This window comes from Bombus huntii, unplaced genomic scaffold, assembly GCF_024542735.1.
Source record: "Bombus huntii isolate Logan2020A unplaced genomic scaffold, iyBomHunt1.1 ctg00000170.1, whole genome shotgun sequence".
Taxonomy (NCBI): domain Eukaryota; kingdom Metazoa; phylum Arthropoda; class Insecta; order Hymenoptera; family Apidae; genus Bombus; species Bombus huntii.
In genome coordinates, this window is record NW_026099408.1 from 75,001 (window position 1) to 87,500 (window position 12,500).

The window sequence follows — 12,500 nt, forward strand, 5'->3', positions numbered from 1 at the left end:
TCGGTCACGAGGAGAACACTACGAGTATATACGTTCGATAACCGATACACGAAGCGGTGCATAAGCGGGCGGTCGCCCTCGTAAGGACGACTCACGACGCCGCGAGCACTCACGCAGGTCCGTGACCGGTTCTCTCCGCTCTTATTCGTATCCCTTCGTATACCTTCGTCCGACTCTGAAACGTTCTCTTATAATTTTTAAGAAGAACGACGGCGGGTTGTCAAGGCAAGAAGGGACAGAGAGAGACAGAGGTAGAGTTTCGTAGTCTCCCGTGAACACGATAGATTATATATCGAGCATGCGTACGACTTGCACGGTCTCTGCACGACCGCGACGAACGCCGACGAGCGTCCAACAATCGCTCGTACGTCGCGTATGTTCTCTCCGTCCGCTCTTATTCGTATCCTCGTTCTTGTACCTTCGTCCGACTCTGAAACGTTCTCTTATATAAAGAAGAACGACGGCGGGTTGTTAAGGCAAGAAGGGACAGAGAGAGACAGATACGGAGAGTAACGATACGCAACGCAAGCAGTCTTAGGTTTACGTGAGCAACCCTCAGCCAGGCGTGGTCCAGGAATTGTATCCGTGGACCGCAATGTGCGTTCGAAATGTCGATGTTCATGTGTCCTGCAGTTCACACGTTGACGCGCAATTAGCTGCGTTCTTCATCGACCCACGAGCCAAGTGATCCACCGTTCAGGGTAATCTTTTATAAATTTACAACAGTTCAATACTCAAATGTACTCTTCTCGGTTCTAGCGAAGCCGAGTTCCGTCACGTTCGACCAACGGGAATCGAACGCGCAGAAGTCGCCATAGGATTGACGACACAAAAACGTTCGAAAAAAAAAGAAAACGACGAACGCGCGAAGATACGCGCGTTCGCCGGCCGGGCGTAAAGTACATTATGATATATAACAACCATCGAGATCGAAGCTCCGTTCGTCAGGAAACGACGGGGATATATACACCCGATTCTGAATCCTCTGTACAGCACACGATCTCGCGAACGAGTAAGCACGGTGGCTAGCCCATGTTATATATGTGTTTGATTCTACTCTCTCGTCCAATTATTCAAGAAACAGCGCGCGTGCATCTCTCCATCGTTCGGGTGATAGTAAAGATTCGATGGGATTCGCGCGGCCGTCCGCCTCGAGCGGTCTTTCGTCCCAATATCCAGAAGCAGAGTTTGAAAAACTCTAGCGACGGCACGGGTGTCCGACTCACGACATCGAGGTTTCGAAGCCGGCGATCCCCTCCGAACGGATGGCGACCACGCGACCGACTGAAAGCATGAAAAATCGACGAAAGATAGAACACATCTCCGTTCGGGTGGTGTTTTTTCTTTAAAAAAAAAAAAAAAAACAAAAATTCGATGGGACTCGCAGCCATCGTCCTCGCGCGGTCTTTCGTCCCGATATCCAGAAGCAGAGTTTGAAAAACTCTAGCGACGGCACGGTGTGTCCGACTCACGACAACGAGGATAGACAGCCGGTCCCCTCCGAACGGGTTATGCGATGATAAACTCGATGAAACTTTAGTCTCGTTCAGGTAGTGTGTGTCTTGTAAATCAAAAATTCGATGGGACACGCATCCATCGTCCTCGCGCGGTCTTTCGTCCCAACATCCAGAAGCAGAGTTTGAAAAACTCTAGCGACGGCACGGGTGTCCGACTCACGACAACGAGGATAGACAGCCGGTCCCCTCTGAACGGTATATTATATATGAGATGATAGACGACAAACTGGATGAAACTTTAAGTCTCGTTCAGGTAGTGTGTAAATCAAAAATTCGATGGGACTCGCATCCGTCGTCCTCGCGCGGTCTTTCGTCCCGATATCCAGAAGCAGAGTTTGAAAAACTCTAGCGACGGCACGGGTGTCCGACTCACGACAACGAGGAAAGACAGCCGGTCCCCTCTGAACGGTATATTATATGAAACTTTAAGTCTCGTTCAGGTAGTGTGTAAGTCAAAAATTCGATGGGACTCGCATCCGTCGTCCTCGCGCGGTCTTTCGTCCCGATATCCAGAAGCAGAGTTTGAAAAACTCTAGCGACGGCACGGGTGTCCGACTCACGACAACGAGGATAGACAGCCGGTCCCCTCTGAACGGTATATTATATATGCGATGATAGACGACAAACTGGATGAAACTTTAAGTCTCGTTCAGGTAGTGTGTAAATAAAAAATTCGATGGGACTCGCATCCGTCGTCCTCGCGCGGTCTTTCGTCCCGATATCCAGAAGCAGAGTTTGAAAAACTCTAGCGACGGCACGGGTGTCCGACTCACGACAACGAGGAAAGACAGCCGGTCCCCTCTGAACGGTATATTATATGAAACTTTAAGTCTCGTTCAGGTAGTGTGTAAGTCAAAAATTCGATGGGACTCGCATCCGTCGTCCTCGCGCGGTCTTTCGTCCCGATATCCAGAAGCAGAGTTTGAAAAACTCTAGCGACGGCACGGGTGTCCGACTCACGACAACGAGGATAGACAGCCGGTCCCCTCTGAACGGTATATAATATGAAACTTTAAGTCTCGTTCAGGTAGTGTGTAAGTCAAAAATTCGATGGGACTCGCATCCGTCGTCCTCGCGCGGTCTTTCGTCCCGATATCCAGAAGCAGAGTTTGAAAAACTCTAGCGACGGCACGGGTGTCCGACTCACGACAACGAGGATAGACAGCCGGTCCCCTCTGAACGGTATATAATATACATTATGCGACGGTAGACGATCAACTAGACGAAACTTTAGTCTCGTTCAGGTGGTGTAAAAAAAATTCGATGGGATACGCACGCACGGCTGTCGTCGTCCTCGAGCGGTCTTTCGTCCCAATATCCAGAAGCAGAGTTTGAAAAACTCTAGCGACGGCACGGGTGTCCGACTCACGACATCGAGGCTTCGAAGCCGGCGGCGTTCCCCTCTGAACGAACTTCGGCTAGACTAGTTACGAATCGTTGCTACACATCGTCTTCATCGTCGTCGTCGTCGACATCGACATCATCATCATATCATCATCATCATCATCATCATCATCATCGGTCATCGTCGCATAGCGGGCCAACATCCACGCGATGCGTCTTCGTTCTAGGTTACCCGATCCACGAGTATGTTACACGTGGTTTCGTTATTTCGAACGAAACGACATACGAAGAGCACACGCCCTTTGGGTAGGAAGCACGTTTCGAGAACGACGAGAGTTTCGATGAAAGAGACGAGAGAAGTCGACGCAGAAGGTATCCATGGATCTTCGAAGAGAACCTTCGAAGATGTATATCGGTATCCTTTCGCTCTGCGCGACTCGCTACAAGTTCTTTCGCTCTCGTCGACTCGTTCTAGACGCTTCGTTCGATCCCAAAGAGGAGTCTTCGATATGTCCCGTTGCTAGGAGGAGAACAAACGCAACACAGACCACGAAACATAGAAGAGAATAGGCGAGCATGATCACTCCGACACGAGGCACTTTAGAGATTTTCTTATTAGTTTGCATGGACTTTTATATTTCGTTTGTACGGTTTCCACGATGCAAATACGAAATACGAGATCGTGACGGCGGGTCTTTCTGTGTACGGCCTCTCGCAGGCGCCACGACTGCATTTCTCTTTACACCTGGTTTCCATCGTAATTTTTTCGTTTGATATCGAGCCTTAACTTTTGTTGGCTCTTTCGAAGCTAGAGTTCCCTTTTATTAGAATTTCATATATATATATATTATATGTTATATGTTTTATTCGGAGACGGCGGGTCTTTCTGTTTACGACCTCACGCAGGCGCCTCGAATAAGTTTCATTCGCATTTCGTTTTTATACTTGTATATATATATCTCTTCATCCCGATGATCGAGAGAGAGTGCCACCTTCTCTTCGTATAATTCCGTAGCTGGAGGGTCGTCTCCTCCTTAAGAATATTTCTATTCGTGCCAACGGAGGTTGCCAAGCTCCCTGGCGTTTTCGTTTGTTAAAGTATATAGCTTGTTAATACGTCGTATATACTTTCGTCGATACAGGAGGAGTACGGCTCCTTACCGACCATTGTGATATATATTTCATAGTTTTTATATGTGTTCAAGTCAAATTCTTTTGGTATCGTATCGTTAATGATCCTTCCGCAGGTTCACCTACGGAAACCTTGTTACGACTTTTACTTCCTCTAAATGATCAAGTTTGGTCATCTTCCCGGTAACATCGGCAATGCTTATCACATTGGCCGCGCACCAGTCCGAAGACCTCACTAAATCATTCAATCGGTAGTAGCGACGGGCGGTGTGTACAAAGGGCAGGGACGTAATCAACGCGAGCTTATGACTCGCGCTTACTGGGAATTCCTCGTTCATGGGGAATAATTGCAAGCCCCAATCCCTAGCACGAAGGAGGTTCAGCGGGTTACCCGGGCCTTTCGGCCAGGGAAAACACGCTGATTCCTTCAGTGTAGCGCGCGTGCGGCCCAGAACATCTAAGGGCATCACAGACCTGTTATTGCTCAATCTCGTGCGGCTAGAAGCCGCCTGTTCCTCTAAGAAGATTTGTTTGTACGTTGGTAGTAAAAACCCACCGACCGAAGCCGGGGGCCTTCGAGATACCATAAGTTACGTCTATTTAGCAGGCTAGAGTCTCGTTCGTTATCGGAATTAACCAGACAAATCGCTCCACCAACTAAGAACGGCCATGCACCACCACCCACCGAATCAAGAAAGAGCTATCAATCTGTCAATCCTTCCGGTGTCCGGGCCTGGTGAGGTTTCCCGTGTTGAGTCAAATTAAGCCGCAGGCTCCACTCCTGGTGGTGCCCTTCCGTCAATTCCTTTAAGTTTCAGCTTTGCAACCATACTTCCCCCGGAACCCAAAAGCTTTGGTTTCCCGGAAGCTGCCCGCCGAGTCATCGGAGGAACTTCGGCGGATCGCTGGCTGGCATCGTTTATGGTTAGAACTAGGGCGGTATCTGATCGCCTTCGAACCTCTAACTTTCGTTCTTGATTAATGAAAACATTTTTGGCAAATGCTTTCGCTTCTGTCCGTCTTGCGACGATCCAAGAATTTCACCTCTAACGTCGCAATACGAATGCCCCCATCTGTCCCTATTAATCATTACCTCGGGGCTCCGAAAACCAACAAAATAGAACCGAGGTCCTATTCCATTATTCCATGCACACAGTATTCAGGCGAAGGTAGCCTGCTTTAAGCACTCTAATTTGTTCAAAGTAAACGTATCGGCCCACCTCGACACTCAGTGAAGAGCACCGCGATGGGATATTAGTTGGACCGCCCGCGAGGAGCTAAGCCCACCGATAGGACGTACCACATAATGCCAGTTAAACACCGCGAGCGGTGAACCGACACTGTGACACACAGATTCAACTACGAGCTTTTTAACCGCAACAACTTTAATATACGCTATTGGAGCTGGAATTACCGCGGCTGCTGGCACCAGACTTGCCCTCCAATTGGTCCTCGTTAAAGGATTTAAAGTGTACTCATTCCGATTACGGGGCCTCGGATGAGTCCCGTATCGTTATTTTTCGTCACTACCTCCCCGTGCCGGGAGTGGGTAATTTGCGCGCCTGCTGCCTTCCTTGGATGTGGTAGCTGTTTCTCAGGCTCCCTCTCCGGAATCGAACCCTGATTCCCCGTTACCCGTTACAACCATGGTAGGCGCAGAACCTACCATCGACAGTTGATAAGGCAGACATTTGAAAGATGCGTCGCCGGTGCTAGATGACCATGCGATCAGCACAAAGTTATTCAGAGTCACCAAAACAAACGATGGACGGACAGACGAGCCATCCGCCACCGATTGGTTTTGATCTAATAAAAGCATTCCTACCATCTCTGGTCGGAATCTGTTTGCATGTATTAGCTCTAGAATTACCACAGTTATCCAAGTAAATGTAGGTATGATCTAAGAAACCATAACTGATTTAATGAGCCATTCGCGGTTTCACCTTAATGCGGCATGTACTGAGACATGCATGGCTTAATCTTTGAGACAAGCATATGACTACTGGCAGGATCAACCAGGGATCTTATTCGTATAACAATTCTTATAAATTTCGTTTAAGTTCTCTTCGTGTCGTAGGTGGGACGTAAGCACCGTACGACGAGACTTTTCGTTCTTAAGATAGATATATCTATAAAATATATCTCCTAGCGACGTTCGAGATACACCCATAGTTCAGTAATAATCTTCGAACGCCGCTCGCAGCCACTTTGTAATTCTCAACTCCACCTCCTCTCTTCTCTCTCTCTCTTTCTCATAGTCTTATATAAAATGTTTAGAATCGTACTTCTAAAGGAACATTTCCATAATGCTGTCTTCGTGTAAAAAGACTTATTAGAATATCTTAGCGGTAAAGCACGTATACGCACCTCACGCTGAACGAACAAGCGCGTATCCCAGTGCGTCGCGCTGGACATACCGTAAGAATATTCTTTCAATCGGTAGAACATTTTCGGCAGAAGACATACTACGCAAAGATAGTACGCTCCTACCGCCTCATCGGATACTTCTGCGAAAGCAGAAGTTTTTATAGAAAGCAGACGGTTATACTCTTTTGAATGAATCGATGCTCAGTTAGTACAAGCACACACGCATCTAACAATTTTTGTTAGAATACGTACACACAGGTCACCAGCTTCCCGACTCAGGGGAACCTTGCCACGATATTTGGTCATTACGTCCAGGACAGCGACCCGCGGCGCAGCAGTGTAGAGAAAAAACCAGAACGAGAACGGAGGAACAGTCGAGAAATAGCGTAAAATACACTAAGACTCGAGGAGCGGTGACTGAATTCTCAACCGAGGCCGTAGAATAGCCACGCGCTCAACGCTGTTCCGACCGAACCGTCCGGCTCGACGTCTCTCTTATAGATACGAAAGCGCCAGCCGGAAGGCCGGCGCCGGCCGGGCTAGCGGCCGCGCGCTTACGGTGCAAAACCTCCGTAGCAACGTACCGTTCGGAAGGGACGCTGGAACTTAGTCTCGCGAACGCTCGATCACTACTATACAAAGCCAATATCCAACCATCGAAATACATTACCAGACGTTTTATTAACATAATAGAAATGCATTTTTACCAAAAAATTAATTTTTTTTTTCACCGAAAAATTGCATCAGTAAACATACTCTTTTATCGAATACGGACAAAAAATAAGTTTATAATCAATTACAATACGTTAAAATAAGTAGAAATATGCAAAAAAATATATACCTTGTAACGTTAATTAACGAAAAAATTAGAAAAATATCCCAGTCGTGTCAGTTCGACGAACGCTAATTTTTTGAAAAAATCGATAAAAATGTTTAATCCCGACGTATTTAATAGAGATAGAACGATTCCCGTAAAAAAATTTATACCTTGTAACGCTTTTTAACGAATAAACTCGAAAAAACTTTTTCGCCCTCGGAATTTTTCTAAGTCCCAACGTACCGGCTCGGAATTTTTCTATGTTCCAACGACCGGTCGTGTCGGTCCAAACGTTTTTATATCCGTCTGCCGACGATATAAACGCTTAATCCCGACGTATTTTATCGAGTTATAACGATTTCTTGAAAAATATTCGTACGTTATAACGCTTTTTAACGAATTAATCGAAAAAGAGTGTTCGGTCCGAAAATTTTCTAAGTACGAACGACCGGCCGCATAGGTCCGTTTTTAAAAATCGTTCTCGGACGGAAATAAACCATTAATCCCGACGTATTTCGTCGAGTTACGTCGATTTATGCAAAAAAATTCATACCTTGTAACGCTTTTTAACGAATAAACTCGAAAAAACTTTTTCGCCCTCGGAATTTTTCTAAGTCCCAACGTACCGGCTCGGAATTTTTCTATGTTCCAACGACCGGTCGTGTCGGTCCAAACGTTTTTATATCCGTCTGCCGACGATATAAACGCTTAATCCCGACGTATTTTATCGAGTTATAACGATTTCTTGAAAAATATTCGTACGTTATAACGCTTTTTAACGAATTAATCGAAAAAGAGTGTTCGGTCCGAAAATTTTCTAAGTACGAACGACCGGCCGCATAGGTCCGTTTTTAAAAATCGTTCTCGGACGGAAATAAACCATTAATCCCGACGTATTTCGTCGAGTTACGTCGATTTATGCAAAAAAATTCATACCTTGTAACGCTTTTTAACGAATAAACTCGAAAAAACTTTTTCGCCCTCGGAATTTTTCTAAGTCCCAACGTACCGGCTCGGAATTTTTCTATGTTCCAACGACCGGTCGTGTCGGTCCAAACGTTTTTATATCCGTCTGCCGACGATATAAACGCTTAATCCCGACGTATTTTATCGAGTTATAACGATTTCTTGAAAAATATTCGTACGTTATAACGCTTTTTAACGAATTAATCGAAAAAGAGTGTTCGGTCCGAAAATTTTCTAAGTACGAACGACCGGCCGCATAGGTCCGTTTTTAAAAATCGTTCTCGGACGGAAATAAACCATTAATCCCGACGTATTTCGTCGAGTTACGTCGATTTATGCAAAAAAATTCATACCTTGTAACGCTTTTTAACGAATAAACTCGAAAAAACTTTTTCGCCCTCGGAATTTTTCTAAGTCCCAACGTACCGGCTCGGAATTTTTCTATGTTCCAACGACCGGTCGTGTCGGTCCAAACGTTTTTATATCCGTCTGCCGACGATATAAACGCTTAATCCCGACGTATTTTATCGAGTTATAACGATTTCTTGAAAAATATTCGTACGTTATAACGCTTTTTAACGAATTAATCGAAAAAGAGTGTTCGGTCCGAAAATTTTCTAAGTACGAACGACCGGCCGCATAGGTCCGTTTTTAAAAATCGTTCTCGGACGGAAATAAACCATTAATCCCGACGTATTTCGTCGAGTTACGTCGATTTATGCAAAAAAATTCATACCTTGTAACGCTTTTTAACGAATAAACTCGAAAAAACTTTTTCGCCCTCGGAATTTTTCTAAGTCCCAACGTACCGGCTCGGAATTTTTCTATGTTCCAACGACCGGTCGTGTCGGTCCAAACGTTTTTATATCCGTCTGCCGACGATATAAACGCTTAATCCCGACGTATTTTATCGAGTTATAACGATTTCTTGAAAAATATTCGTACGTTATAACGCTTTTTAACGAATTAATCGAAAAAGAGTGTTCGGTCCGAAAATTTTCTAAGTACGAACGACCGGCCGCATAGGTCCGTTTTTAAAAATCGTTCTCGGACGGAAATAAACCATTAATCCCGACGTATTTCGTCGAGTTACGTCGATTTATGCAAAAAAATTCATACCTTGTAACGCTTTTTAACGAATAAACTCGAAAAAACTTTTTCGCCCTCGGAATTTTTCTAAGTCCCAACGTACCGGCTCGGAATTTTTCTATGTTCCAACGACCGGTCGTGTCGGTCCAAACGTTTTTATATCCGTCTGCCGACGATATAAACGCTTAATCCCGACGTATTTTATCGAGTTATAACGATTTCTTGAAAAATATTCGTACGTTATAACGCTTTTTAACGAATTAATCGAAAAAGAGTGTTCGGTCCGAAAATTTTCTAAGTACGAACGACCGGCCGCATAGGTCCGTTTTTAAAAATCGTTCTCGGACGGAAATAAACCATTAATCCCGACGTATTTCGTCGAGTTACGTCGATTTATGCAAAAAAATTCATACCTTGTAACGCTTTTTAACGAATAAACTCGAAAAAACTTTTTCGCCCTCGGAATTTTTCTAAGTCCCAACGTACCGGCTCGGAATTTTTCTATGTTCCAACGACCGGTCGTGTCGGTCCAAACGTTTTTATATCCGTCTGCCGACGATATAAACGCTTAATCCCGACGTATTTTATCGAGTTATAACGATTTCTTGAAAAATATTCGTACGTTATAACGCTTTTTAACGAATTAATCGAAAAAGAGTGTTCGGTCCGAAAATTTTCCAAGTACGAACGACCGGCCGCATAGGTCCGTTTTTAAAAATCGTTCTCGGACGGAAATAAACCATTAATCCCGACGTATTTCGTCGAGTTACGTCGATTTATGCAAAAAAATTCATACCTTGTAACGCTTTTTAACGAATAAACTCGAAAAAACTTTTTCGCCCTCGGAATTTTTCTAAGTCCCAACGTACCGGCTCGGAATTTTTCTATGTTCCAACGACCGGTCGTGTCGGTCCAAACGTTTTTATATCCGTCTGCCGACGATATAAACGCTTAATCCCGACGTATTTTATCGAGTTATAACGATTTCTTGAAAAATATTCGTACGTTATAACGCTTTTTAACGAATTAATCGAAAAAGAGTGTTCGGTCCGAAAATTTTCCAAGTACGAACGGACCGGCCGCATAGGTCCGTTTTAAAATCGTTCTCGGACGGAAATAAACCATTAATCCCGACGTATTTCGTCGAGTTACGTCGATTTATGCAAAAAAATTCATACCTTGTAACGCTTTTTAACGAATAAACTCGAAAAAACTTTTTCGCCCTCGGAATTTTTCTAAGTCCCAACGTACCGGCTCGGAATTTTTCTATGTTCCAACGACCGGTCGTGTCGGTCCAAACGTTTTTATATCCGTCTGCCGACGATATAAACGCTTAATCCCGACGTATTTTATCGAGTTATAACGATTTCTTGAAAAATATTCGTACGTTATAACACTTTTTAACGAGTTATTTGGAGGGGATCTTTCGGCCTTTTCGTAGCGGTGCGAAAAAATTCTAAGTTCCAACGTCCCAGTCACGTTGGTCCGGAGGATGAAATTTTTCAAAAAAATAAAGTGAAATCGCTACTTTCGACTAGATTTCGTCGAAACGTAACGATTTCACGCAAAATTTCGATACGTTATAACGCTTTTTAGCGAGTTATTTCGAGTTGAACTTTCGGTACTTTCGTAACGGGGCGAAAAAATTCTAAGTTCCAACGTCCCGGTCACGTTGGTCCGGAGGATGAAATTTTTTAAAAAAATAAAGTGAAATCGCTACTTTCGACTAGATTTCGTCGAAACGTAACGATTTCACGCAAAATTTCGATACGTTATAACGCTTTTTAGCGAGTTATTTCGAGTTGAACTTTCGGTACTTTCGTAACGGGGCGAAAAAATTCTAAGTTCCAACGTCCCGGTCAGGTTGGTCCGGAGGACGAAATTTTTTAAAAAAATAAAGTGAAATCGCTACTTTCGACTAGATTTCGTCGAAACGTAACGATTTCACGCAAAATTTCGATACGTTATAACGCTTTTTAGCGAGTTATTTCGAGTTGAACTTTCGGTACTTTCGTAACGGGGCGAAAAAAATTCTAAGTTCCACGTCCCGTCACGTTGGTCCGGAGGATGAAATTTTTTAAAAAAATAAAGTGAAATCGCTACTTTCGACTAGATTTCGTCGAAACGTAACGATTTCACGCAAAATTTCGATACGTTATAACGCTTTTTAGCGAGTTATTTCGAGTTGAACTTTCGGTACTTTCGTAACGGGGCGGAAAAAATTCTAAGTTCCAACGTCCCCGGTCACGTTGGTCCGGAGGATGAAATTTTTTAAAAAAATAAAGTGAAATCGCTACTTTCGACTAGATTTCGTCGAAACGTAACGATTTCACGCAAAATTTCGATACGTTATAACGCTTTTTAGCGAGTTATTTCGAGTTGAACTTTCGGTACTTTCGTAACGGGGCGAAAAAATTCTAAGTTCCAACGTCCCGGTCACGTTGGTCCGGAGGATGAAATTTTTTAAAAAAATAAAGTGAAATCGCTACTTTCGACTAGATTTCGTCGATACGTAACGATTTCACTGATAATTTCGATGCGTTATAACGCTTTTTCTCGAGTTATTTCGACTCGAACGTTCGAACAGTGGCGAATATTTCAAAGTCCCTGCGACGCAACGATACGCTCTTACGCGTTGCTCGCTCGCTCCGCTCGCTCGAAAAAAAAATAGCCCAACCCAAAACCAATCCCTTTCGCGTTCGTTCTTCGATTTCATCGAAATCTTCGTTCGAACGCTCGGGATCGGTTTTGGGTTGGGCTATATTCGTCCGAGCGAGCGCAGCGAGCGAGCATTTGTCGCGATTATTTTCCTCGTTTTCGTCTCTCTCGTGAAACGGGAAAAAACGTGGAAAACGGGAAAAAAAAACGGGAAAAAAACGGGAAAAAAACGCGAAGAAACGGGAAAAAACGCGAAAAAACGTTTAAAAATATTTGAAAAAGCGCGCGCGCGCGCGCGCAAGACGAGCTGCGCAGAACGGCGTACCTTAAGAGAGTGTTACCTACTCCGGCGCATACCCGCTGATTCGGAGGTGCGCGCGCAGCGGTAGCACGAGCGGCTAAGTCCAGCGGCGTATTTGCTTTTTACTGGCACGCGACAAAGTTGCAGCGGCGTATCGCTTTCTATTCGTGCGTCTCGTTGTTTGATTTAAAGGAAAAAAAAAATCGCTACGCACGACCATCGGCCGTACGTAGCGAAATTATTTTTTTTAACCGCAGGAGACAAAGTCCCAGCGGCGTATTGCTTTCTGTTTGTACGCGACTAAGTCCAG

The 12,500-nt window shown here is 44.5% G+C and overlaps 1 long non-coding RNA gene and 2 other non-coding genes across 7 annotated transcripts in view; 1 reads left to right on the forward strand and 2 right to left on the reverse strand.

The window, feature by feature from the left end:
* LOC126877446 (uncharacterized) overlaps window positions 1-3,125 on the forward strand; it is a 78,035-nt gene extending 74,910 nt beyond the window's left edge. For all 5 annotated transcript variants that reach the window (XR_007695033.1, XR_007695032.1, XR_007695034.1 and 2 more), the window contains one exon: window positions 1,729-3,125. This is a non-coding gene — a long non-coding RNA (uncharacterized LOC126877446). The remainder of the gene's footprint in view (window positions 1-1,728) is intronic.
* On the reverse strand, window positions 550-704 carry LOC126877462 (5.8S ribosomal RNA). The gene has a single exon (XR_007695047.1). It is a non-coding gene; the product is annotated as a 5.8S ribosomal RNA (ribosomal RNA).
* Window positions 3,126-4,091: 966 nt separating the features above from the next.
* On the reverse strand, window positions 4,092-6,014 carry LOC126877454 (small subunit ribosomal RNA). Its single transcript, XR_007695043.1, has one exon. It is a non-coding gene; the product is annotated as a small subunit ribosomal RNA (ribosomal RNA).
* Window positions 6,015-12,500: the final 6,486 nt, after the last annotated feature.